This window comes from Balaenoptera physalus (genome assembly GCF_965194825.1).
Source record: "Balaenoptera physalus genome assembly, chromosome: 16".
NCBI classification, from domain to species: Eukaryota; Metazoa; Chordata; class Mammalia; order Artiodactyla; family Balaenopteridae; genus Balaenoptera; species Balaenoptera physalus.
This window is the reverse complement of record NC_138898.1, coordinates 80,292,447-80,307,523: the sequence shown is the minus strand read 5'-3', so window position 1 is coordinate 80,307,523 and position 15,077 is coordinate 80,292,447. Positions and strand designations below refer to the sequence as shown.

General features: G+C 38.8%; 1 protein-coding gene and 2 long non-coding RNA genes across 8 annotated transcripts in view; 1 reads left to right on the top strand and 2 right to left on the bottom strand.

Moving 5' to 3' along the window:
• The window catches only part of AUTS2 (activator of transcription and developmental regulator AUTS2), a 1,112,861-nt gene that overhangs the window by 574,448 nt on the left and 523,336 nt on the right, over nucleotides 1-15,077 (top strand). The gene's annotated exons all lie outside the window — the stretch shown is intronic.
• The window catches only part of LOC309646275, a 638,120-nt gene that overhangs the window by 230,898 nt on the left and 392,145 nt on the right, over nucleotides 1-15,077 (bottom strand). The window lies entirely within an intron of this gene.
• Nucleotides 1-15,077, bottom strand: part of LOC309646301 — a 266,260-nt gene that overhangs the window by 132,949 nt on the left and 118,234 nt on the right. The window lies entirely within an intron of this gene.

Here is a 15,077-nt window from a genome sequence, read left to right as displayed (position 1 = left end):
GGGACTTTCTGGGTCCTTTAGGAAGAGAATGTAAATAAAAAGGGGGCTCAGAATATAGTCCCGTATACAGAAGCCTGGTAAGGAAGAAGACCCAGTGATGAAGATAGAGAAGAAGTTGGGGATGTAAGACTAGGAATAGGTCACTTAAACAGAGCAGGAAGTGTTTCATAAACAAGAGTGCATGAGATGATCAGCTATGACTGTGCTGTGGAAAGGTCAAATGTGATCAAAGAACTGTTCATTTCATTAATTAGAAAGTGTGCCTTTATACTGCTCCTTTAATATAACCCATTAGTAAAACAAAAAATTAACTTGTTACCTAAAATGTCCATTACAGATGGTCTCTTCAGTCTATTTTAGTTTAGTTTTGTTTTGTTTTGTTTTTAGTTATTCCCCCAAAGTAGATATTAACTCTTTCTCCAAAAGGGAGGATTTTTTTTTTTTCTGGTATTTATTGGAAACCCCACCCCTGATTATAAAAGTAAATGGGCTTTTTGTAGGAAAATAGAAAATACAAGAAAATAGGGTACAAGAGGTTTTTTTAAAAAGTAATTCATGGGAACAAAGAATTAAATTGGGGTATAGGAATTAAATTATGTGCATTCTGTCGCTCACCTCAATTTTACAGTAGTTTTCTGGGGACCTTTACCCCAGTGATATTCATGTCGCTTCTGTCAAGAATAAAGTACAATCTGCTATCCTCTCATCTTTCTCACTCCCCACCGCCTTATTCTACATGCAGACACAGCGCTATTCTGACTAAAGTTTTAGCGATACCTTCTTTCTAAAATGAAAGCATTTTCCCTTCACGATTAGCATCTGTTTATAGAATAGTTCCTATTTTCGTAATTAGATCCTGCATAGAAATGCAAAGGCTGCTATGTAAAAGGATAATGAATCTTTATTGCACAGTTGAAATCAGATTTGTGCAAAAGGCACTTTGAAAACAGTAATAAGCAGAGACATGTATTAAATCATCCAGATAAGGCACCCTATTTATATTTTCTATTTATAAATGGAAATTATGACTACCCAGTGGATTCCATATGACATTTCCTATTAGGAGCAAAGGTTTTTAGCATTGACCATAAAAGTTATCTAAATTCAAAAGTCTCTGTGGATTTATGGCTCTAAAGAATACTTCCGGAAGGGGCCAAGACAGGGTGGAGAGAGTGCTTTGTCTTTTTCCTTTGTCTGTGCGCCCTGGCAGAAGTAAAGGATAGCGAGGAGTGGAAGAAAGAAGCCATTTGAAATAACCATGATAAGATCTAATCAGGAAACCCAGTGTCCATTGAACACATACAGTAACATTTTAAGAATCTTCTGGTTGGGCTCCTTGAGAACCAAGTTCATGTCCTTATAAGCTCAGCCTTATATTTTCGCATTGTACACATCACTTCCTGGAAAACACAGGATTTATTCCCAAGCTAAATCCTTCTTGAGAGGTTTTTTTTCCTCTTCTTTACCTCCTTGGCAAGTCTCAGCTGGAGCATTGCTGTATGGAGAGAGCGAGGGGAGGAGACATTGGGAGGAGGGGTAAGAAAGAAAAAAGATCGGGAAGCAGGGAAAGTCAATGTCAAATGAACTGCCAAGGATGGATATTATGGCTGCTGGGGACCTCAGAGAGTATCATGTGTCTTTTGTGTCTATTTTACAGTCAGTGCTTCATGTAAGATGGCAGTCTCACCTGGGCTATGCTTAGTATCGATTTACTCTCAGGCATGCCAGACCATTTTAGCATTACTAAAGGGAGAAAATCCTATGTATTTCCCATTATAAACAGACATATAAAACGTGTATCTTTTTAACCCTTCATTTTCCTTTCTTCCTTTCCTTTTACTATTCTTTTTTTCCCTTCTTGCAACCTTCCCCTTTCTTAAGAAAAATGAAGAGCTCCATATTGAGAACATTATAAAGAGAACAAATAGACTTCTTCAGAGAACAACAGAGTATCAGTAACAACTCAGACCTATGAGATAAAGGCTTCAAACATTGCATATTCCTAGCCTTTCAATGAAAGTGGAAAGACCTTCTTTCCTAAGGCTAGCTTTGTGGTGCCAGGCCCTAAGCACTGCTGAGTGTTGACAAAAGGGAATGAAAGGATGCTAAATTTGAAGACCAAAGTTATCGTCATATTTCACCTGCTTGAACTCTTCTGTTGTTTTCCCTAGTTGCTGTGTTGCGCTTTTCCCCCAGTATGGGGAGAGAAGTCGGTTGTCTGGCTGTCTGAACTCCCGGCATCTGCTTAGCAGTTTCAGCACTTCATAGATGAAACTCATCCCTCTGTCAGAATTTTTTTCCTTTTCCCTCTGCTCAGTTAGTAGGGAGCCTGGGACCAAGCTCCTGAATTGATTTGCATACTTCCATATTACCTAGCTCAGACAACATATGGCAATGTGGAACACTTGGATTTATTTCTCTTCACTCAAATTAAATTCCAAAAAAATTGGAAAACTCCAGGGTATGTTTTGTGTTGCAAAAATTCTTAGTTCCTTTTTTGAAGGGCAAAAGCAACACAATTTTGGCATAAACATCTCTGGGTCAGTTATGTACTTTGAAAAGAGAATATTAATTTGCTTCCTCTCTTCTCCCCTCTCAGGGAAAAATGTAGGTTGGGTCTTGCAACACTGCATCACACAAAAAGTCCAGTTAGGCACACTGAATAGAAAGTGTCTTCAAGTCATTTTTGTTCTTTGTAACTCAGTGATTTTATATATTTCCTTTCCCTTTTTTCTCTTTCTTAATTTCAGTTGTGTAACTAAATGTCTCAAACTTGGGACTTTTCATAGGATCATCCATTGTAAAAGTAAGCAGATACAGTCATACAAAATAGAACTGGATTGATGAGAAACTGGTACAAAAAGTTGACTATTTTAAATGCACTTCACCTTTGAACAATACTAATGTATGAAAATCATATTTTCTTCTTTAGGAGAATAATTTGTTGCCTTATTTAGGGATAGATACCTTACACTGGAGTAAATGAGTTTGTAGGGGATATCCCTTAAAATGGGAAACAGTGTTCTTTGGGTACTTACAGCTTCTATTTTAAAGGCTCCTTGGAAGAGGCAACATGGTAAAAGGAAATAGCACGGGCTTTAGAGTCAACATGTCTGAGTTTGAATTCTGGCTCTGTGACTTGTCCTTCTAGGATGGCCTTAGCAAATAATGTCACCTCCTCAAAGTGAGGGAGTCATCATAATGGTAATACATACAGACAATATTATTGTAAGAGAAAATTGAAATGGCAGGAGTCAATGTACCTGGTGCAGTTTTGACACTTGGTGCTGAATAAATATTTATGTTATTTCATTCCAGAGAGGCAACTGTTGTACTTCCAGTTAGGTTTGTGGAATGCCCACAGAGGAGGATTGGACCTAATTATACTTCTAGGGTCTTTAAAATAGTGAGCTACATTGTTCAGGTAGTATATTGAATTCTGTTATTTTTTCTCTTTTACTTTATTTTAAAAAATTCTTTTTTTCTTCTCTTTTACTTTAAAACTGAAGGCAATTTGTTTCGAACTCTGTGCTCCAAACCAGTGACTTAATTAAGTAAGTTTATTGACTGTCTCAGAGGCCGTGGTTAAAAACTGGCAAACATCATGTGACTGGATTAGTACCTCTGAGGAAATGAAAGGAAAAGACAGGTTTCCACCCTTGCACATTTTTTTCCTTCTCTTTTCTCCCAAGCTCATTCTTGCACTGCAACATTTCACTTATAATCTGTTAATTAAATCATTTCACTCCATTTTATATAATTTTTAATTTAGCATTCATTTTCAACTTAGCTTTTGGCTTCATTTAGTGATAATAAACACTGTTGCATACAACACATGTTCCACAAAACACTCAGTCGTACACATACAGATGCCAATAATTTTTTCCAGCATGTCAGGCACATTAAAATTAAAGGCAGCATCTCCCCTCACCCTTTCCATTACTGAATGTGCACCCTGTTTGAATAATACATACTCCCCGACAGCCAGCAGTCAGCTAATGTGTAAAAATTATGTGTAGCATGTCACTAGTACCTTTGTGAAAATTCATGGTTTTCCCAGACACAGTTCTGTAGAAGGTTTCTGGAATGGTCACTCTGATACCTTGGATCTGTCCCTTTGGCTTAATGTATACAAGCAGTAATGGTTTTCTAGAATTCAGCTACATGATAGTTTTTGAGAAAGGTCTAATGTGGTATTCAAATTACTTCCATTTAGATTATCATTTAAATCATAGTCTGAACTCTAAAGATGCAAATTATTTTAGCTTTTTAGGTGATATCCAAAAGTTTCCAAGGCTACTAACTCCAAATTTTGTGGATCACCTCTAAATGATAGATAGTGTTGTCGGTATAGCTGTCCCAGTTCTCAGAATCCATTTACTTTCAATTTGCTCCTGCTTATCATTTGAACCCTTTTAGTTAGAAAAGTTTCTGCTTGCACGTTTAACAGGAAGTTCTCATGTAGTAACTTCAGTTCTTTGCCATCATCTGTCATTAGCTAAAGGAGGTACCCTTGGTCATAGTCTTCTAGATATTGGCCAGTGAGTCAGCTAAATTTATTAGACATGTGGTGTGTGATAGGTACGATGGGAGGCACTGGTGATCTGATGACAACCAAAACCAATATGATCTCTTCCCTTATGGAGATGACATTCTAGACTGGGAAGACAGTCATTTTACAAATACTAGCTACACAAAGGCAGAGTTATGTGAGAGATTCAGGGGTGTCTGAAAGAGCATAACTGTGATATCCCACCTTGTCTGGGGGTTTGGAAAGCTCCCTCCCAAGGCAATATTACTTAAGCTGAGATGTGAAGCATCGCTGGGATTTAGCTAGGTAAAGAGAAGGGCATGGAGGAACATCGTATAGAAAGTCCCTGTGGCTATGGAGAAGATGACTTGTTTTGAGTCCTGGAGAAGGCAAGGAGCAGAGAACCATGATGTTAGCAGGGCAATAAAACACCAAAAGTGAATGTCAGATTTTATTCTAAAGGCAGTGAGAAGTGCAGAATTTTAGGCAGGGAGTGACTCAAACACAATTATTTGTATTTGGAAAAACATCTCTCTGTGTGATTTGGAAAATGTTTGGCAGAATGGCTGGAGAGACACGTTAGGATTTGCAGAACAGGTGAGAGACGGTGATAACCTGGTGGACAGTGGTGGTGGCAGTGGAGTTAGTGAGAAGTGGATTAACTTCAGAGTTCTTTATGGGTGACATAGGACTTGTGATCGATTGAGCTTGAGAAAAAGGGAAGCATCAAGGATGACACCTCGTGGATGGACCTAGAGTCTGTCATACAGAGTGAAGTAAGTCAGAAAGACAAAAACAAATACCGGATGCTAACGCACATATATGGAATCTTAAAAAACAATACTGATGAACCTAGTGGCAGGGCAGGAATAAAGACGCAGACACAGAGAACGGACTTGAGGACACGGGGGGAAAGGGTAAGCTGGGACGAAGTGAGAGAGTAGCATTGACATATATACACTACCAAATGTAAAATGCATGGCTAGTGGGAAGCTGCCGCACAGCGCAAGGAGATCAGCTTGGTGCTTTGTGATGACCTAGAGGGGCGGGATAGGGAGGGTGGGAGGGAGACGCAAGGGGGAGAGGATATGGGGATATATGTATGCATATGGCTGATTCACTTTGTTATACAGCAGAAACTAACACAACATTGTAAAGCAATTATACTCCAATAAAGAGGATGAAGAAAAAAAAAAGGATGACACCTCGGTTTCTGGCTTGAGCAGTTGTACAAATGGTAGTAATTTTTCATGTAGAAGGTGATAAAATTGTTTTTGTACCTATCTCATTATTGTTATCTGAGCATCAAGGTCAGAAATCAGAAGCTCATAAAATATGGTAGTGGCCTTAGAATCTTTTTATACAGAATATATTCTGTTGCAGTTGAACAAAAGAATTTGACTTAAATCATAGACTTTCTTTTTCTGTCTTTTGATTATATCTGCAGAGAACTAAGCATAACAGCTCCCAAGGTGACCCATAGAGAGTTTGTCAGATTGAAAAATAAGTAATTTCAGAATCAGAATCCTCACATCCTAGCCCAGTTCTTTAGCACTTCTGTCCCTGAATGTTAGAGCTGTGTTTTATCTCTGTGAATTTTTCTACTCTGTAGCATTTTAATGGCTCCATTCCTACCTTATTGCAACTGTTCAGTCCTTCCCATACCTCAAACTAGGCATTCTCCTTCCAGTCCCAAATTTCTAGTATATGCAGATTGCATCTTATGTTTAAGCTGGATAGAATGTTGGGAAGAAATGTGGATCCTGAAGGGTGTAAGACTGGCTTGAAGGCTCAACCCTACTATTTGGTTAGCGTCTGCTTGGTTTGATTTTAAGTAATTCAACCCCAGCTAATGTTTCTGCTGCCCCACCCACAGCCCCCTTGTTCTTCCGCTTTAGTGCCAGTGGTCCTGTTTCCACGTGCCAGCCCCGTATTTATTCATCTGTGAGGTTTTCTCAAGTCATTGAATTCTGGGCAGGAAGTACAAGGGAATTAACTCCTACCTGAACAACCCTCTGTCAGTGCCTAATGAGAGTTGCTGTATAAACGCCCCAGCTCCCTTGCCCCTTAAGTGGGATAACTCTGAGGTATGCATACCTCACTGGCTTCTACAGTCTCCCCAGTGGCATTAACTTCTAGCTGCCCACGGTGGTGGTTGGCTTCATTATACATCCTCTCTTCCCCAACTTCTATCCTCGTCTCACTTCTCCACTCGCCTGCTGCTGTTCACGTTCCCTCCCAAATAAATGTCTTAACACTTGTCTCGGGGTCTGCTTGTGGGGGAACCTGCGCTAAGACAACCACAGTGAGCTTTAGAAGGATAGTGTTTGACTAGATGGTCACTTTCCATTGGGCATCACCTCTGTTACCCTTCCTGGTTGTGTATCACTTGCTGCTTGCACCTTTCAGTTAACATGAATTCTTATTATCTTGTCTAGGTTAGTCTGTTGGTCTGGGACTCTGAACTGTGTTAGAGCCCCACGTGCTGGGGGAAAGCTCTGAAGTGCAGAGGTAACTGTGTACCTCAAATTCATCCAGGACCTGCGTTTCACACACAGGCTTGTGGGACAAGGTGTGTATCTGAAGAAGGGAACCTAGCCTTGATTTTCTGTAAATATTTCAAATTTCCTCTGTATTCTTTATTGGCACAGTCTACCGTATCCTCTACTAGTCTTGATACTCCCCTTGCTTCTTTTCTTATCCTCCTTGCTCTTTAAGATGCAGTTCACTGTATTTAAAAAATTGTTTTTCATGGTGTTGATACTACTTTTTAGCTATGTGTCTTCAATTACATATCTTTGAGCATCTTTTATATTTGATAGGCTTTTTGGGGGGGGGGTGTTTCTTTTTCTGGCCACTACCACTATTTGGACTAATTATTCCAAAGTTTTACTTGTCAATCTCCAACTTTTATTAGCAAGGAAAAATGTTATCTCCACATTCTAGAATGAAACCACAGAGAAAAGAGGTTGGTCTAGAATATTGGTTTGCTGTCTTCTATCTTTGGTCCTGTCTTGTCAGCATTCACAGATGTACCCATCATTCCTGTCACTGGTGCTCACATAACATAGGACCTTCCATGAATATGCAGTTACTCTCAAATTGGGTGTCAGGAGAAAAAGAATGTGGCTCAGACCAACTAGGTGGGAGAAATTTGAGATACACATGTAGAGCCCAGTTAGTTGGAAGCAGCTGAAGAGAAAAGAGGGAAAATTAACTGAGAAGTTTGACAGGCAGTTATAGTGGGGTGGTCTTGAGTGGCACCCCACTCTTCATTCCTACCCAATCTAGTTGTCCTTTCTTAGCTGTCGAGACTAGAAAACTATAAACTTTATTTCCTAGGTCCCCTTGCAGCTAGGATTCTGAGTGTGAATTTACCGTACTTGCTCAAGGTTTGGAAGGTAGAAATGAGGTAGAGGCCACTCCTCTTTGGCTTTAGCTGTTTTTGCGTGCAAAGACAGGTTATGGAGAAGTACGATTCTTCTGCACCGGTGTTTCAGGGCTCAATTACTGGTTGTTAAAGGCAGTTGTTCTGTGACTTCTCCATCCTGAATTGCAGCTTTGCCAGTGTATTCCTAAACTTAGGCTTCCTGTTTGTGGTAGAGGAAAGGCCATCCTTCAGCCCTACCCAGTGATTTTTGTTAAGTAACTGATTCTCTGTATTAAATCCCTTCCTGCCTAAAATTTCTCAAGTGGTCTGTGTTTTCTGACCTGAACCCTAACATATATAGATGGGTTGAAGCAAACTTTGTGCTTTAAAGGGTTAAACCCAGAGAAAAATGAGAGACTAGAAAGAAACAGCAAGATGGTCTGTAGGCCTGCAGATGCATACATTACTCCATGATCTCGTGTCTACAAGAAAACAAGGCAACTGCTAGTTAAGTTACAGAGCAGCTAACTTGTTGGCTCTTGTGATCCAGTCTCATAGACCATCTCCCAGCTCCTTTGTATATTCATCCACCAAACGTGGCCATGAGGCAGTTCATGGTTGAGAACCACATCATTCCTGACTTAATGCTTTGAAGCAGGTGGCATTTTACTTTTTCTTCCACCTTAGAAATAAGGTGAACTGTGGAAAAGTAGAATAATTTGCCTAACCTTTGGCTAAAGGAGAAAGGAAAGATTTAGAGCCCAGTAACTCCTGACTTCCCTGTAATGCAATAAAAAGAAAAAAAATGAATGCCTAATTTGCTGGAGCCACAGTAAGATGGCTGAAGTGTGCACACTAGAGTAAGCCGTGGTCCCTGCCCTCAAGGTCTGTGATTGGCCACCGAGGCGCACGTTTCCACTTCCTGTGTTCCATTCGTTGTGTTAATTTTCCACCAAGCTCCAGTCCCACTTCTGTCAATTATTTGTGTTTCAGCCTTCTAATTACAACATTATATGACCATTCAGACTGGTACTAATTAAATCATTACCTAATTCACACAGTGTGCGATAACGGTAATGCTTCTTGTCAGCCGAAATTGCAACACGACCCATACTTTCTTCATTCTCAGTAGACGGGTGGTGGTGGGCGGGTTGTGCCTCTGCCCCACACTTCTGCTAAAACCCTCTGATAGCCGGCTGACGTCGCCCAGACTCTACTCTTTTCCCAAAATGGGAAAACAGTGTGTACCTGCAATTTATCACTGTCACATAAAATCATCTTGACTTTTTGTGGAAAAAGTCTTGAGAGTCAAGAAAAAAAAATAGTGCTAAGATTTAGAGTACTATTTGCTGCCATATTTTCTTGTCATTTTGTTCTTCATATGATATTATTTTTAACAGAGTAAAACAGTAGCTTGTCTCTTTTTCTCGTATTTAAAACAGATTTGTTTTCCGCTCAGTTAGACTTGTGATCATGAGAACACAAAGTAGTATTTTTCTCCTTCTGGGTGAAAATTTGATGGGCAAATTGTCAGGAATAATTACTCCAAATGATGGAATAAAATCCAATGGAAAACCTCTCTCTCCTTGCTAGCGATACATTTTTATTTAAGACACAATGAGCATCAAGCACATTTGTGACAAGGTGAAATTGACATGTGGCCCTCTGCCATGATTTTATTTTTAATTGCTGGTAAGCTAATTAGCCAGAACAACATGCTGTGTAATCCACAAAACTGTCGCTCAATGCATTCTCCAATAAAAGTGAGATATATGATGTGGAAAAGTTCTCCTTTAAGAGATAACCACATCAAAAAAAAAGTTTTATAAATATGATTGAGTAAAAGCCTTCCTCCCACCATGGGATAGCACTTGTATGTAACATTTGTTTTGGGATTTGAAGAGGAATTAAGAAAGATGAACTGGGTAACTTTTTTTTTCTTTTTCAAGACCAGTTGTGCCTCAAAATAGCAACCACTTCCTTAAGTATATTTCTAAGGCAAACAATTAATAATTTCTCTAGTGCAGGGGTTGGCAAACATTTTCTGCAAAGGCACCGATAGCAAATATTTTTGGCTTTGTGGGCCATACAGACTTTGTCACAACTACTGAACTCTGATGTTGTAGTGCAACACAGTCACAGGCAACATATGAATGAAAGTGACAGTGTTCCAATAAAACTTTATTATGGACACAAAAATTTGAATTTGCTGTAATTTTCATTTGTCATAAAATATAATTCTTTTGGGTTTTTTTCAACCATTTAGTTCATGGGCTGCACAGAGACTGGCAATGGGTTGGTCTGGCTTATAAGCTGTAGTTTCCAGCCCTTGCTCTTGTGCCTGCTGCATGCCAGGCAGAGCCAATAGTTATTCTTTAGTATCTGCTTTGTGCCAGGCAGAGTGCTAGGTACTGAGGGATATTCAGAAATAAAGAGAGCAAAGTCTCTGCCCTAAAGAAGCTTACAGTTGAGCTGGGAAGGACATGCAGACAGGACTGAGACACAGTATTAGGTGTTACACGGTAAATATCACTCTGTGACAAAAGCCACCATTGCTTTACAAGTTTGGAAGAAGATGGTCACTTCAGCTGAAAGAGATACTCTGATAAGACTGACAAGGTTAGTTAAGGATGTACTGAAATGATGGGATTTCAGCCAAACCTGTAGAAAGCTATCAGGGGCATAATGACTTCCTTTGGTTGGGGGTGGCTGGAGATGATGAAAACCTCAGTCATAAGTCAGTTACGCCTATCATTTTTTCCCCTCATTCAGTCCTTCATTTCATCTCATGGAAAGTTTAAACAATACAGCAAAGTTTTACAGAACTTTATATTTAATACCAAATACTCACCACCTGAATTTTGCCATTAACATTTTGCTGTACTTGTTTTATCACATTTGTATCCATGTGTTTTATTTTTGGTTTATTCCAAAGTAAACTGATATCAGGATATATTCTCATAAATACTTAAGCATGCATATCATAATCAGAATTTATATTGGCTGATAGTATTTTTCTTTTGGTGTAAAATTTACATACAAGAAAGAGTACCAGCATTAAATATACATTCTCTCAGATTTTACAAGGCTTATCCCTATGTAATCTAAATCCCTATCATGATATATGTTTCCATTACCCCAGAAATTTCCCTCCCAGTCAATCCTTGCCCCCAGCCCACCCCTAAAGGAACAACTGTTCTGATTTTTTCCAGCATAGATTCTATTCTATTCCAGAATTTCATATAAATGGAATCATACAGAACCTGTCATTTCATGTGGGCCTTTTGTCATCACATATTTTGTCGTTATCTGCTTGGGTGTAGTATTCTTTGAAGCAGAAGGATCTAAATGCAGTTAGTTCCCCAAGAGTAAAATATACTCTGAGGGGAAACTGTCTAATGTTCTATTAACAAAAACAACAGCTTTTTTCTATTTCATATATATTATCTTTAATTATTGTAAAATTAAATGACCTGTGGATTAATTTTTTCACATGAACATTTCTTAAATGTCTATTATGTCCAACATTTTACATATCTCATATTATTTAATTAGTTTTTGTGATAGCTATGATCTTATTTTGCAAAAGAGGAAATGGAGGCAGGGGATTAAAGTAGCTAAATCATGTTATTCCAAACTTTGTTGCCAATTCAAACATCAGTTGGGGAGTGGGGGTAGCAAAGGTAGGAATGAGTGTTTGAGAGATGAAAGATAGTGGAGCTGCTCTCTTAAGAGTTTTGTGGGGTTTTTTTAAGAAGTAGGTAGAATGTATTAGTGGAGACATTCAATAGGAACATGCAAAATTGGTTTTTCTATTGTAAAGGAGGGACAGCACTAGAGAATTCAAGTACTACATTTAACATTTATGATTAGAATGTGATTTTTCCTGTAGTACAGCATAGACTAAAAGCATGAAACTGCCTTCTTTAGCAGAAGGCAATCACTGGTAGAGTTAAATTTAAGGATCTCAAGAAACTTTATGAGCTTCAAATCATTAAGCCACTTAATTGCATTGCAATGTTGGGAAATTACTCCATAAATTTTGCAATTCAAGATTGTGCTTTAAAAGCCCCCAAATGTTTAGAGAAAACCAAGTACAATATACATCGAGAGAACTGGCTTTTATTGTTGAGAGTGGGAATTTATCTGTCTTCAAACCAGTTTATTTATTTTATTTTATTTTATTTTATTTATTTTCTTTATTTTTTTGGCTGTGTCGGGTCTTCGTTGTGGCGCACTGGCTTCTCTTTAGTTGTGGTGTGTGGGTTTTCTCTCTCTAGTTGTGGTGCGTGGGCTCCAGAGCACATGGGCTTTGTAGTTGTGGTGGGCGGGGTCCAGAGCGTGTGGGCTCTGTAGTTTGCAGCACGTGAGCTCTTTTGTTCAGGCACGTGAACTCAGTAGCTGTGGCGTGCAGGCTTAGTTGCCCCACGGCATGTGGGATCTTAGTTCCCCGACCAGGGATCGAACCCACATCCCCTGCATTGGAAGGTGGATTCTTTACCACTGGGCCACCAAGGAAGTCCCTCAAACCAGTTTAAAGTGTTTGAATGTTCTTTGCTGTGCTTTATGGTAATATTTATTTTTTTGGAAATTTTCATTGTCATTGGTTTTCATGGTTAATATATCATCCTTATTTAATATTGAACTCCATTGGCATTTGTGACACGTGGAAAAAAGGTATGCAACATTTAATGTCATTTGAGAAGCTGTTTACATTCCTTGTATTTTGGCTTTTACAAAACTTGGTCTTCACTGTTAACTGGAAGTCTGCATTTCTACTCATTTGTTTTAAGAGGCTTATTTAAGGACTTAAAGCTTCCCCTGATAAACCACTTCTGTATTAATTCTTGAATTTAAGAGAGAATTTCCCCTTCTTTTATTTTTTTAAATTTTTTATTTTGTCTTTTTCTTTCTTTTTTTAAACATCTTTATTGGAGTATAATTGCTTTACAATGGTGTGTTAGTTTCTGCTTTATAACAAAGTAAATCAGCTATATGTATACATATATCCCCATATCTCCTCCCTCTTGTGTCTCCCTCCCACCCTTCCTATCCCACCCCTCTAGGTGGACACAAAGCACTTAGCTGATCTCCCTGTGCTATGCGGCTGCTTCCCAGTAGCTATTGATTTTATGTTTGGTAGTGTATATATGTCCATGCCACTCTCTTTGTCCCAGCTTATCCTTCCCCCTCCCCGTGCCCTCAAGTCCATTCTCTAGTAGTTCTGCATCTTTATTCCCGTCCTGCCCCTAAGTTCTTCATAACCATTTTTTTTTTTTTTAGATTCCATATATATGTGTTAGCATACGGTATTTGTTTTTCTCTTTCTGACTACTTCACTCTGTATGACAGACTTGCTTCTTTTTATGGCTGAGTAATATTCCATTGTATATATGAGCCACGTCTTCTTTATCCATTCATCTGTTGATGGACACTTAGGTTGCTTCCATGTCCTGGCTATTGTAAATAGAGCAGCAGTGAACATTGTGGTACATGACTCTTTTTGAATTATGGTTTTCTCAGGGTATATGCCCAGTAGTGGGATTGCTGGGTCTTACGGTAGTTCTATTTTTAGTTTTTTAAGGAACCTCCATACTGTTCTCCATAGTGGCTCTATCAATTAACATTCCCAGCAACAGTGCAAGAGGTTTCCCTTTTCTCCACACCCTCTCCAGCATTTATTGTTTGTAGATTTTTTGAGGATGGCCATTCTGACCGGTGTGAGGTGATACCTCATTGTAGTTTTGATTTGCACTTCTCTAATGATTAGTGATGTTGAGCATCCTTTCATGTGTTTGTTGGCCATCTGTATATCTTCTTTGGAGAAATATCTATTTAGGTCTTCTGCCCATTTTTGGATTGGGTTGTTTGTTTTTTTGATATTGAGCTGCATGAGCTGCTTGTAAATTTTGGAGATTAATCCTTTGTCAGTTGCTTCATTTGCAAATATTTTCTCCCCTTCTGAGGGTTGTCTTTTTGTCTTGTTTATGGTTTCCTTTGCTGTGCAAAAGTTTTGAAGTTTCATTAGGTCTCATTTGTTTATTTTTGTTTTTATTTCCATTTCTCTAGGAGGTGGGTCAAAAAGGATATTGCTGTGATTTATGTCACAGAGTGTTCTGCCTATGTTTTCCTCTAAGAGTTTTATAGTGTCTGGCCTTACATTTAGGTCTTTAATCCATTTTGAGTTTATTTTTGTGTATGGTGTTAGGGAGTGTTCTAACTTCATTCTTTTACATGTAGCTGTCCAGTTTTCCCAGCACCACTTATTGAAGAGGCTGTCTTTTCTCCATTGTATATTCTTGTCTCCTTTATCAAAAATAAGGTGACCATATGTGCATGGGTTTATCTCTGGGCTTTCTATCCTGTTCCATTGATCTATATTGCTGTTTTTGTGCCAGTACCATACTGTCTTGATTACTGTAGCTTTGTAGTATAGTCCGAAGTCAGGGAGCCTGATTCCTCCAGCTTTTTTTTTTTTTTTTGAAAAGAGCTTTGTTCTCTCCTCTTTACTTTATTTATTTTTTTATTTTTTAAAATTTATTTATTTATTTTTGGCTGTGTTGGGTCTTCGTTTCTGTGCGAGGGCTTTCTCTAGTTGTGGCAAGTGGGGGCCACTTTTCATCATAGTGCGCGGGCCTCTCACTGTTGCAGCTTCTCTTGTTGCAGAGCACAGGCTCCAGACGCGCAGGCTCAGTAGCTGTGGCTGACGGGCCTAGTTGCTCCACGGCATGTGGGATCTTCCCAGACCAGGGCTCAAACCCATGTCCCCTGCATTAGCAGGCAGATTCTCAACCACTGCACCACCAGGGAAGCCCCTCCAGCTCCGTTTTTCTTTCTCAAGATTGCTTTGGCTATTCGGGGTCTTTTGTGTTTCCATACAAATTGTGAAATTTTTTGTTCTAGTTCTGTGAAAAATGCCAGTGTTCCCCTCCTTTTAAAATAAATTTTGCCTAGCACTTAACAAAGTACCAGAGTAGCATTGTATTGAATTTTTCAAAAGGAAAAAGCAGTATTTCCTTTTGGTTTTTTTTTCCAGTGTCTCACATTTTTAAAATTTATTTATTTATTTTATTGAAATATAGTTGATTTATAATGTTGTGTTAGTTTCAGGTGTACAGCAAAGTGATATATATATTCTTTTTCAGATTCTTTTCCCATATAGGTTATTGCAAAATA